The following is a 12,877-nucleotide window of genomic DNA, read 5'->3' on the forward strand; positions in this document are numbered from 1 at the left end:
GAAAACAACAGTAAAAAAAGTCAGCTGAGCATTAGTTAACTGTGAGAAAAATGGAAACAACTTAAAATGATGTTTTTGGAGTCTCAAAAGCAAAAGAGAAAACATTTTTTTTGAAAAAATAATGATGGAAAATTTCTAAATTTGATGACCTCTATAAACTCAAAGATCCAATGAGTTTAATGAATCTAAGTGTGTGTGCTGCATGCATGTACATGGACACACACTATGAATAAAACTGCAGCATGCACAACATAATCAAATTGCTCAAAATTAATAATAAACAAATCTCAAAACCATAAAAGGAAAGTAAAGAAGGAACTTACAGAGGAATCTTGATAAAGGTGATAGAATATTTCTTGCTCAAAACAATGCAAGTCAGAAGACAGTGGAGCAATCTTTTAAGTTCTGAAAGAAAAAAAAAAATCTGTCAACTTAGAATTTTATATCCAGATAAGTTATCTTTAAAAATAAAAATAAATTAGTTTTAGACAAATGATGGCTAAAAAATCACCAGCAGAACCACACTGCAAGGAATATTTTAAAGCTCTTCAGGATGAAAGACAATGACATCAGAAGGAAATTCAGATGTACATAAAAGAATAGAGAGCAAAGAAAATAATAGCTACATAGACAAATACATAATATAGTGTTATTTTTATTTAAATCAATCTAAAAATAATTGTTTAAATAATCCTGTAATGCAGGTTTGACACCATATATAAAAGTAAACTATATAACAGCTGTGACACAAACATTGGGGAGAATTCAAGTATTGTATTGTAAGGTTCTTGAACTATTTGTGAAGTCATATAATATCACTTGAAGGTAGAGAGTAATAAGTAAAAGATGCAAAACTAAGTAAACCACTAAAATTTTTAAAAAGATTATAGTTAATAAATCAACATAGGTAAATTGAATTATACAAGTTATTGAATTAATAAAAATAAAGTAGAAAAATAGGGGAAAATGAACAGAGAAATGATGGGATACACAGTTATCTCAATTTAAGTCAACTTATCTCAGTTTGAATAAAAATGGACAGCCCAACTACATGCTACCTAAGGAAACACTTTTTAAATATAAAGGATCAAACAAGTTAAAAATAAGAGGATGAAAAATTATATTCTTTGCTGGAGAGGTATTTCAGAGCAAAGAATAATGCTGAGTTAAACAAAGTCATTTCATAATGATAATGGGATTAGTTCAATGAGAGAACATAACAATCCTAAATGTTTATGTACCTAATAATAGAAACATAATACACATGAAATTAACAGTAATGAAATTGAAGAAGAAATAGTTAAATCCATAGTTAAAGTTGGATATTTCAACATCTCTTTCTCAATAATTGATGGAATAATTAGACAGGAAATCAGTAATTATATCAAAGATTTGAAGAGTATGATCAACCAACTTGACATAATATTTATAGAACACACAATGACAGCAGACTATTATTAAGATAAACTAAAGAAGATTTAAATAAATGGAAAGGTATGCCCTGCTCATTAGTCAATAACTCAATGTTGTTAAAATATCAATTTTCCCTAAATAGATCTATAGATTCACTGCAACCAGCAGAATTGGTTTTTCATTGAACTGATAAAGTCAATGCTAAAATATAGATGGAAATACAAAAGTTCTAGAAGGATCAAAACAGTTTTGAGAAAGATCACAGTTGGGAGTTTGACTACACTATTTCACATAGTATTATGAAATTATAGCAATCAAGATAATGTGGTATTGTCAACATGGTATTTTCAGTGGAGCAGGTTAAAGAGTCTAGAAATAGAATATAAATATATGGACTACTGATTTTTGATAAAATAAAAATGTAATTCAGTGGAGAAAGGGTAGCTTTTCATCAAATAGTGCTAGAATAGTAGTATATTCATATGCAACAAAATGAATGTCAATATGTACTTTATATTATGTACAAAAATTAAATATAATGTATCACATGCCTAAGTGCAAAACCTTGAGCTATAAATATTCTAGGAGAAAACTATTGTGATCTTGAGTTAAGCAAACATTTCTTAGCTACAACATCAAAAGCATGATCCATAAATGAACAAATTAATAAATTAGACTTAATAAAAACCATGATTGGGTTGTTTGTGTTTTTGTTATTGAGCTGCATGAGTTGCTTATAAATTTTGGATATTAATCCTTTGTCAGTTGCTTCATTTGCAAATATTTTCTCCCATTCTGAGTGTTGTCTTTAGGTCTTATCTATGGTATCCTTTGCTGTGCAAAACTTTTAAGTTTAATTAGGTCCCATTTGTTTATTTTTGTTTTTATTTCCATTTCTCTAGGAGGTGGGTCAAAAAGGATCTTGCTGTGATTTATGTCGTAGAGTGTTCTGCCTATGTTTTCCTCTAAGAGTTTGATAGTGTCTGGCCTTACATGTAGGTCTTTAACCCATTTTGAGTTTATTTTTGTGTATGTGGAGAAAAGGGAACCCTCTTGCACTGTTGGTGGGAATGTAAATTGATACAGCCACTATGGAGAACAGAATGGAGGTTCCTTAAAAAAACTACAAATAGAACTACCATACAACCCAGCAATCCCACTACTGGGCATACACCCTGAGAAAACCATAATTCAAAAAGAGTCATGTTCATTGCAGCTCTATTTACAATAGCCAGGACATGGAAGTAACTTAAGTGCCCATCAACAGATGAATGGATAAGGAGGATGTGGCACATATATACAATGGAATATTACTCATCCCTAAAAGGAAATGAAACTGAGTCATTTGTAATGAGGTGGATAGACCTGGAGTCTGTCATACAGAGTGAAGGAGTGAAGTAAGTCAGAAGGAGAAAAACAAATACCGTATGCTAACACATATATATGGAATTTAAGAAAAAAAAAGTGTCATGAAGGGATTAGTGGTAGGATGGGAATAAAACACAGACCTACTAGAGCATGGACTTGAGGATATGGGGAAGGGGAAGGGGAAGCTGTGACGAAGTGAGAGAGTGGCATGGACATATATACACTACCAAATGTAAAATAGATGGCTAGTGGGAAGCAGCCGCATAACACAGGGAGATCAGCTTGGTGCTTTGTGACCACCTAGTGGGGTGGGATAGGGAGGGTGGGAGGGAGGGAGACACAAGAGGGAAGAGATATGGGAACATATATATATGTATAACTGATTCACTTTGTTGTAAAGCAGAAACTGGCACACCATTGTAAAACAGTTATACTCCAATAAAGATGTTAAAAAAAAACACCATGAAGTTCTGCTCTTCAGAACACACTGAAGAGAATAAGATGACAAGCAACAGATTGGGAGAAAATATTTGTTAATCATATGTCTGTTAAAGGACTTATATTCATAAGAGATAATTCTCAAAACTTTGTGAACAATCCATTAAAAATGGGCAAAAGATTTGAACATTATTTTTCACTAAAAAGACATACAGATGACAATTAAGCATATGAAAAGATGCCCAATGTCACCAGTCATTAGGAAACGCAAATTTAAACTTACAATGGGATACCATTACACACATATCAGAATGGTTAAAATTTTTAAAAAATGATTGAGCATGCCAAGGAAACTTATGAGTGTTTTTAGCAACTTTATTCATAATAACCCCAAACTGGAAACAACCCAAAATGTCTGTTAAGAGGTGAATGAGTGAACAATATTCCTTAGTATCCATATAATAGAAAATTATTCAGTAACAAATAGGAATGACATTGATATATACTATAACATGAACGAATCTCAAAACAATTCTGGGTAACAGATGCCATAAAAAAAATGAAAATATATTGTATGATTCCATTTAGACAATTCAAAGAAAATTGAAGCCAATCTAGAGTGACAGAAAGCTGAGCACCAGTTCCCTGGTCGGGGGAGGATGTGTGGTAGGAAGGAGCTGGTCAGAGGGATTGCAGAGTACTAAAGAAAAATGGGTAAATTACATGAGCAATTTTAATTTGGAAAATTTTTAAAATTCAGATGCCTAATTAACCAAAATGTTCGGCCTTGGCACTAATAAATTAAAATGAAGTGTTTTATCATAAGGAATATTTTTAGTCAATTGATCAAAGATTAAAAATAATGATACTCCATGGTAACAAGAATAAAGGAGATGGACACTCACATAATTATCGATAAATATATAAATTGTTGCATTCTGTCTGAAGAACAATTTGTCTCTATGTAAAGCCCTAATTATTATTTTTTCAAATAGTTGCCTAAAAGCTAATCTGAAATGTAGATACCTATTGATTCCAACATCTTCTCAACATTTTTATAATAGCAAGGATTTTATTAAAACATAAATGTCCAAAATTGGATGCAACTTATGCCAAAACGCTTAAAATAATATTTTTGCAGAATGTTGAATAATATGAGAAATTGTATGGTTATATATGGTCAGTGGAAAAGGTGGATAAATATAAATGGAATAATTTATGGAATAATTGGAATATGGAATAATTACTTGCAGTATAAAAAATATGTACTAAAAAATAAAGGAAAACATGGTATACTATAAAAAGTTAGTTAGGTCCATTAATGCTTAAAGATGGGACTGGAAGGATAAATGACAAACATGCATGATGCTCTTAAATCAAAGGAGGGGACTGAACATTGGGAGGAATAGGAGAGGATATTTGGAAGGTGGACTTTGATGTTTCACTATATATATATATATATATATATATATATATATATATATATATATATATATATATATGTTTAGCTACTTAACAATATGAATATATTTGTACATAATATCCATAATATGCTAATACTTTGGTATATGCTGAGGACTTCCACATTACTATCTCTAGTCTTTACATCTCCATGAGTTCCAGATTTATGCACACTTCATGAAAAGATGTAACTGTTATTCAGATTTAAATAATAAATTATTTTAAATAATTTATAGACAAATTGCCATATAATACCTGCACACACATGCGCACACACATATACACATACACCCTTGCAAAATAATCTAGGGACAGATCTCTTAAATTAGGTTTATTTTGCAAGTAACCTAATAAGGCTCTTTTTGCATATTGCTCACTATATCAATACTCTATTCTGCAATTAAAACATCCCGGGAACACCCTGGGTGGTTAATGTATGAAGAAAATGGTACTGAGCACTTTTACTGCTAATGGAAAAGGCGAAAACAACATGAATGGAATCTTAAGGATTTTTCAGTCTTGTCAGGATGACAGATAATGAAGAAAATGCCTCAAAATCAATTTCTCTTTGGACAGTATTGTTCTGAGAATACATTGCTTGATTTTCTGTTGTTGAAGAGAAAAAGCGCTATTGATAAAAATCAAGTCAAAGCCATTTGGAATTAATTGATATGAAATATTTGGCATGGACATTTTACCTAGTTTAAGACATAAATGGGTATTTGGAAAAATCTTTTTATTTGTATTTTTATTAAGCCTCTAATCATTCCATTAACATTTATTTAGTGCCAGCACTTGAGCAGCTGCAATCACACCTGCTCTGAAAAAACTTTATTTTTCAAAGTATTTGCTCTGCTTAAGGCTCTGAATTTTATAAATAAGCTTTATGAACTTGAAGAGAGAGCATGCAAAACCGAGATAGTCTGTGAGTGGAGTTGTTGTTGCCATGTAATGATGTATAATGTGTTCCATATTAACACCTGTAATTTATTTCCTTAGCATTTCTGTACTCTATGCCCTTGTGGTTTTCCCTTCCCAGGAAAACTCAGCACCAGAGAATTACATTACCATTCACTTGTCAGCCTTGAGCCCGCGACCTCCGAAAGTAGGTAGAGTTTGTTCTAGGCTGGGAGCCCACTGGGACCTGGTATTAGGAAGTAAGAATCATTAACTTTGAGGAGCCCCAAGGCTCCTTGGGGCCAATTCTACAGTGGAGAACTATGCTACTTAACAACCAGGAATAAACCAAAGGCCACTCTGGGCCAGTCCCTTTGCTTAACTGAACTTTGATACTGTGCCTAATGGATGTACCAAGGGACTTGGAGGGAAGACCATAGTTATCTTTGTAATAAATAACCCTCTTCTGTATTATGTGGGCATGAGAGATGTACTTTGTCAAAGACCAAAAGTACCTCACAGCTGCTAACTCTGTGACCTCGGGCAAGGTGCTCAGTCAACCTGCGATTCAATTTCCTCACCAGCTAAAGGAAGCTAATGATAGATGCCCTACCTTCTCCGATGTGCAGCGACACTCTATGTAATTAATTTAGAAATTATGAATCGAGGTTTGGCTTTGTGTGTGCCAGATTCAGTAAGAAGAAGCAAGGACACAGCATGAATAAAACCGGCCCCTACTCTAAGAGAAGTAGCTCACAGTTCATCAGGAGAGAAAAAAAGCTAGCTAATGGTGCTAGAGGGTGGGGATGCCATGATGAAGCTACAGGATATATGCTATGGGAGGCTTAAATGAGGGAATAATTAATTCTGCTGTGAAACAAGGAGTATGAGGAAAGTCTTTAAATAAAGGATGATTTTGTAGTATCATATGGAGAAATGAGTAGGGGTTTGCCAGGTAGAGAAGAGTTGAAGGACATTGCACAGAGCAAAGAGTAGTCAATAAAGAAACTGCACAGAGGAGAGGTATGTGAGGAAAATGTGTGCATATCATGACATGCATGCAAGTGCTCTGCCAAGTGGTATACAAGTATAAGGTGGCATTATTATCAAAGCCACACTGAAGTTCTTTGAGAGCAAAACTCATCTCTCTTTCCTCCCATGCCCATGGCATAGTTACCGGTCTGTTATTCATGACTTCTCTTCTTGTGTGGTTCTGTTAAATTCTTTACTTATGAAAGTTCATATATGCACCGAATTTGAAAAATTCAAATAGCACTAAAAGTCTGAAAACACTCTACTCCCAACTCCTATTCCTCCCAAATCGCTTCCAGTTATTATAGCTATTCTCTTTGGTATTTGTAAATAATATATCTAGACTGAGCTTGTTTCTTTTTTGCTCTGAGATCTTACCTATCGACTTCTTGTTATGAAAGATACAACTTTAACCCTCTTTCTCCATCACTCCCGAATACATTTTGCCACTCCTATGCACCAACAGTGATTATGTAACAGTTATCTCCTAAGTCATTATATAGTGTATATAAATTATCACTACATAAATATTGTTCAAAGGTGAGCCTTGCTGTGTACTGTTGTGTATTATGACAAATCATTTCCTTCCTTGTATGATACTATTAATTTGCTTATCTTACAAATTGTCTTGATTATTTAAGTTGGGTTTCTATTTATATATCCTTAATTATCATCTCCACAAATAGATAATGGAAGTGTGAAACTGTTTTAAATAAGAACAAACACATAAGACCTTTTGTTTTTTCTTTGTCTTTTGTGGGGTTTGGAGGGGATACGGCTTCTTATTCTCGTTTTCATTGATTTCTTTTTAGCCCTACTTTAAATGGAAATTTCCTTCTAAGTAATCTTATGTGGAATGTCTTGTTTCCTGGATTATATGACTTCCTCTTCCTTGGTTCACTCCCTTGTTTGGGGAATTTTCTTCCCAGATTACTTTCCTAGGATATACAAAAAATTATTATGTTGTTAAGGTATCCAGGACTTAAGAATTTCTTTATTCTTACCCTCATTCTTGTTTGATAGCTTAACAAATAGTAGAATTCTGGTTTGGAAACCCTTCCACTCAGAATATGAAAGCATTTCTCCCTTATAATCAAGTTTCTGACATGTGGTGCCATGGAGATGTACAACTCTGATCTTCCTGAAAGAAGGAACTTGGATTTGCCTGGGATTGCAGTGACACTGTGATCACTGTGACATTAGGGAGAGACAACATTTCCCTGGTCATCTACAGCCAATGAGTGAGCTTGGTAAAATGATAGGGACTGTCCATTTCTCCCCAAGAGAATGGGTCCTTGGATGGGCAGTCTTTTCTGGGGAGTTCCACTTTGGGTTCCCTGAGACATTGTCAGACCTATATTGCGATATGAGCCTCTTCCTACTCATCTCTACTTCTTCCCATCTTCCTTTCACAGGTGTCAAATTTGCACAGTGGTCTTATCTATGTGGAGACTTTTTTTAAGACCTCATTTTTAGCCCCTTGCCTTACAGTACCCTCCACTTTGCCTGTTGTACTTAAATTAGAAGGCAGTTAGGACTCAGCATTGACCATTCTACTCTTCTAAGTCAGCTACTATATATCCATCAGTTTTTAAAATATTGTTCACAACTCTTGTCTACTGAATCATTATAATGGGGACCTAGATGCTCATTTTTATTCCAGCTCTCAGGAGTGCTGCCTATCATGCAGAAGGCTCACAACTGAGCCCTTCTCTAGTAGTTGCACTCAGCCTAACAGGAGCAACTAGTTTCACTGGAGTTCATGTCTCTTTCTGGTGGCAGCATGCATCTAATCACTGATTAATGTGTGGTTGTGATTATACTTCAAGATGGTAGAGGAGTAAGACATGGATATTGCCTTCCTCCCCACAAATACATCAAAAATACATTTACATGTGGAACAACTCCTACAGAACACCTACTGAATGATGGAAGAAGACCTCACTTACCAAAAGGCAAGAAACTCCCCATGTACCTAGCCGTGTGGCTGAAAGGGTCTTGGTGCTTAGGTGTCAGGCCTTAGACTCTGAGGTAAGAGAGCCGAGTTCAGGATATTGGACCACCAGAGACTTCCCAGCCACATGTAATATCAATTGGCAAGAGCTCGCCCAGAGATCTCCATCTCAACACTAAGACCCAGCTCCCCTCAATGACGAGCAAGCTCCAGTGATGGACACACCATGACAAACGACTAGCAAGACAGGAACACAACCTCACACATTAGCAGAGAGGCAGCATAAAATCACAATAAAGTCACAGACACCACAAAAAACACCACTGGAGAGAGTCCTGCCCAGCAGAAAGAAAGGATAAGCCTCATCCACCAGAACACAGGCATAGTCCCATCCACCAGGAAGCCTACACAAGCCACTGAACCAACCTTACTCACTGGGGGCAGACACAAAAAACAACGAGAACTACGAAATTGCAACCTGAGAACAGAGATACCAAACACAGTAAGTTAAGCAAAATGAGAAGACAGAGAAATACACAGCAGATGAAGGAGCAAAGTAAAAACCCACAGGACCAAACAAATGAAGAGGAAATAGGCAATCTACCCAAAAAATAATTGAGTAATGATAGTAAAGATGATCCAAAATCTTGGAAATAGAATGGAGAAAATACAAGAAACATTTAACAAGGACCTAGTAGAACTAAAGAGCAAACGAACAATGATGAACAACACAAAAAAATTAAATTAACAATTCTCTAGAAGGAAGCAATTGCAGAATAACTGAGGCAGAAGAATGCATAAGTGACCTGGTAGACAAAAGAGTGGAAATAATTACCACAGAGTAGAATAAAGAAAAAAGAATGAAAAGGATTGAAGACAGTCTCAGAGACCTGTGGGACAGACAGCATTAAACACACAAACATTCGAATTATAAGGGGCCCAGAAGAAGAAGAGAAAAAGAAAGGGACTGAGAAAATATTAAAGAGATTATAGTTTAAAACTTCCCTAATATGGGAAGGGCAATAGTTAATCAAGTCCAGGAAGCACAGAGAGTCCCATAAAGGATAAATCCAAGGAGAAACATGCCAAAACACATATTAATCAACCAATTAAAAATTAAATACAAACCAAAAATATTAAAAGCAGCAGGGGAAAAGCAACAAATAACATACAAGGGAATCCCCATAAGGTTATCAGCTGATTTTCAGCAGAAACTCTGCAAACCAGAAGGAAGTGGCAGGACATATTTAAAGTGATGTAAGGGAAAAACCTACAACTAAGATTACTCTACCCAGCAAGGATCTCATTCAGATTTGATGGTGAAATTAAAAACTCTACAGACAAGCAAAAGCTAAGAGAATTCAGAACCACCAAACCGGCTTTAAAACAAATGCTATAGGAACTTCTCTAGGCAGGAAACACAAGGGAAGGAAAAGACTTACCAAAAAAAATAAAAAAGCAAGAAAATGGTAGTGAGAACATACATATTGATAACTACCTTAAATGTAAATGGACTAAATGCTGCAGCCAAAATACATAGACTAGCTGAATGGATACAAAAACAAGGCCCATACATATGTCTACAAAAAACCCACTTCAGACCTAGGGACACATACAGGCAGAAGGTAGGGGATGGAAAAAGATATTCTGTGCAAATAGAAATCAAAAGAAAACTGGAGTACCAATTCTCATATCTGACAAAATAGACTTTAAAATAAAGTCTATTACAAGAGACAAAGAAGGACATTACATAATGATCAAGGGATCAATCCAGAAAGAAGATATAGCAATTGTAAATATTTATGCACCCAAAAAAGCAGCACCTGAATACATAAGGCAAATGCTAAGAGCCATAAAAGGGGAAATCAACAGTAACACAATAACAGTAGGAGATTTTAACATCTCACTTTCACTAATGGATGGAATTCCTCACAAAGATAAATAAAACTGAAAGCTGGTTCTTTGAGAAGATAAACAAAACTGATAAACTATTAGTCAGACTCATCAAGAAAAAAAAGGGAGAAGACTGAAATCAACAGAATTAGAAATGAAAAAGAAGTAAGAACCGATGCTGCAGAAATACGAAGGATCATGAGAGATTACTACAAGCAACGATATGCCAATATAATGGACAACCTGGAAGACATGGACACAGTCTTAGAAAAGCACTACCTTCCAAGACTGAACCAGGAAGAAATAGAAAATATAAACAGACCAATCACAAGCACTGAAATTGAAACTGTGATTAAAAACTTTCCAATAAACAAGACCCCAAAACCAGATGGCTTCACAGGCAAATTCTATCAAACTTTTAGAGAAGAGCTAACACCTATCCTTCTCAAACTCTTCCAAAATATAGCAGAGGGAGGAACACTCACAAACTGATTCTACAAGGCCACCATCACCGAGATACCAAAACCAGACAAAGTTGTCACAAATAAAGAAAACTACAGGCCAATATCACTGATGAACATAGATGCAAAAATCCTCAACAAAATATTAGCAAACAGAATCCAGTTGCACAGTAAAGGGATCATACACCATGATCAAGTGGGGTTTATCCCAGGAATGCAAGGATTCTTCAATATACACAAATCAAACATTATGATCCACTATATTAACAAACTGAGGGATAAAAACAATATGATAAACTCAATAGATGCAGAAAAATCTTCTGACAAAATTCAACACCCATTAAAGAGAAAAACCCTCCAGAAGGTAGGCATAGAGGGAACTTACCTCAACAAAATAAAGACCATATATGGCAAATCCACAACCAACATCATTCTCAATGGTGAAAAACTGAAAACATTTCCTCTAAGATGAGGAATAAGATAAGGTTGCCCACTATCACCACTACTATTCAACATAGTTTTGGAAGTTGTAGTCACAGCAATCAGAGAAGAAAAAGGAATAAAAATAATCCAAATCAGAAAAGAAGAAGTAAAACTGTCCCTGTTTGCAGATGACATGATACAATACATAGAGAATTCTACAGATGCTAAAAGAAAGCTACTGGAGCTAATCAATGAATTTAGTAAAGTAGCAGGATACAAAATTAATGCACAGACATCTCCTGCATTTTTATACACTAATGATGAAAAATCTGAAAGGAAAATTAAGGAAACAGTCCCATTTACCACTGCAAAAACAACAACAAAATACCTAGGAATTAACCTACCTAAGGAGACAAAAGACCTGTATGCAGAAAAGTATGACACTGATTAAAGAAATAAAGATGATACAAACAGATGGAGAGATAAACCATGTTCTTGGATTGGAAAAATTAGCATTGTGAAAATGACTCTACTACCCAAAGCAACCTACAGATTCAGTGCAATCCCTATCAAACTACAATGGCATTTTTCACAGATCTAGAACAAAAAAATTCACAGTTTGTATGGAAACACAGAAGACCCTGAAGAGCCAAAGCAATCTTGAGAAAGAAAAACTGAGCTGGAGGAAGCAGGCTCCATGATTTCAGACTATACTACAAAGCTACAGTAATCAAGGCAGTCTGGTAATTGCACACAACTGATTCACCAAAAGGTGAACAAGTGACTCAGACACATAATTAGAATTCCTTTCCAAATATTTTTGAACTATAATGAGAGAAAAAAATTGGTCTCTCTGATGGCAAAGCCAACTTGTTGTTAGATTAAGGAATTGCTGCTTTGTTTAAAAGAATAATGCCTATGTATAACAATGTATAAGGATGAAAGAGAGAAAATTAGTTCTAATGGGTCCAGTCGTTCCTAAAGCCTAGCTAAATGTCTGCTCCTTACATTATTTGCTGCTTTATCTACCTATGTCATCTATTTTTTTTTTTTTTTTTTTTTAATTTTTGTGGTACGTGGGCCTCTCACTGTTGTGGCCTCTCCCATTGCAGAGCACAGGCTCCGGACGCGCAGGCTCAGCGGCCATGGCTCACGGGCCCAGCCGCTCCACGGCACGTGGGATCTTCCCGGACCGGGGCACGAACCCGTGTCTCCTGCATCAGCAGGCGGACTCTCAACCACTGCGCCACCAGGGAAGCCCTATTTTTTTATTTAATTACATAAGCCAGGAAATTATCTTTTTATTTAAATTATTTCAGTTTTGTTTCTGACTTTCGGTAAACAAGGATTCCAAACAATCTCTATGTCTATAACATAGTTTGTAAAATATGATGGCAATAATAAAATTATCATGATGAATGAATACATTGATAAAATACTTATACGAAGCAGAGTATAATACCTAAAGCTCACCAGCTGCCAACCCCCTTTAACCATTCTCTACTTACATAATATATATAATACAATAGCATCGAAT

General features: G+C 35.2%; 1 long non-coding RNA gene across 1 annotated transcript in view; it reads right to left on the reverse strand.

Annotated features, from left to right (window-relative positions):
• Positions 1–356: 356 nt before the first annotated feature.
• The window catches only part of LOC136794443 (uncharacterized), a 191,860-nt gene continuing 179,339 nt past the window's right edge, over positions 357–12,877 (reverse strand). Inside the window, exon 3 of the long non-coding RNA XR_010841205.1 lies at positions 357–405. This is a non-coding gene — a long non-coding RNA (uncharacterized lncRNA). The remainder of the gene's footprint in view (positions 406–12,877) is intronic.

Source organism: Kogia breviceps, chromosome 6 (genome assembly GCF_026419965.1).
Source record: "Kogia breviceps isolate mKogBre1 chromosome 6, mKogBre1 haplotype 1, whole genome shotgun sequence".
NCBI classification, from domain to species: Eukaryota; Metazoa; Chordata; class Mammalia; order Artiodactyla; family Physeteridae; genus Kogia; species Kogia breviceps.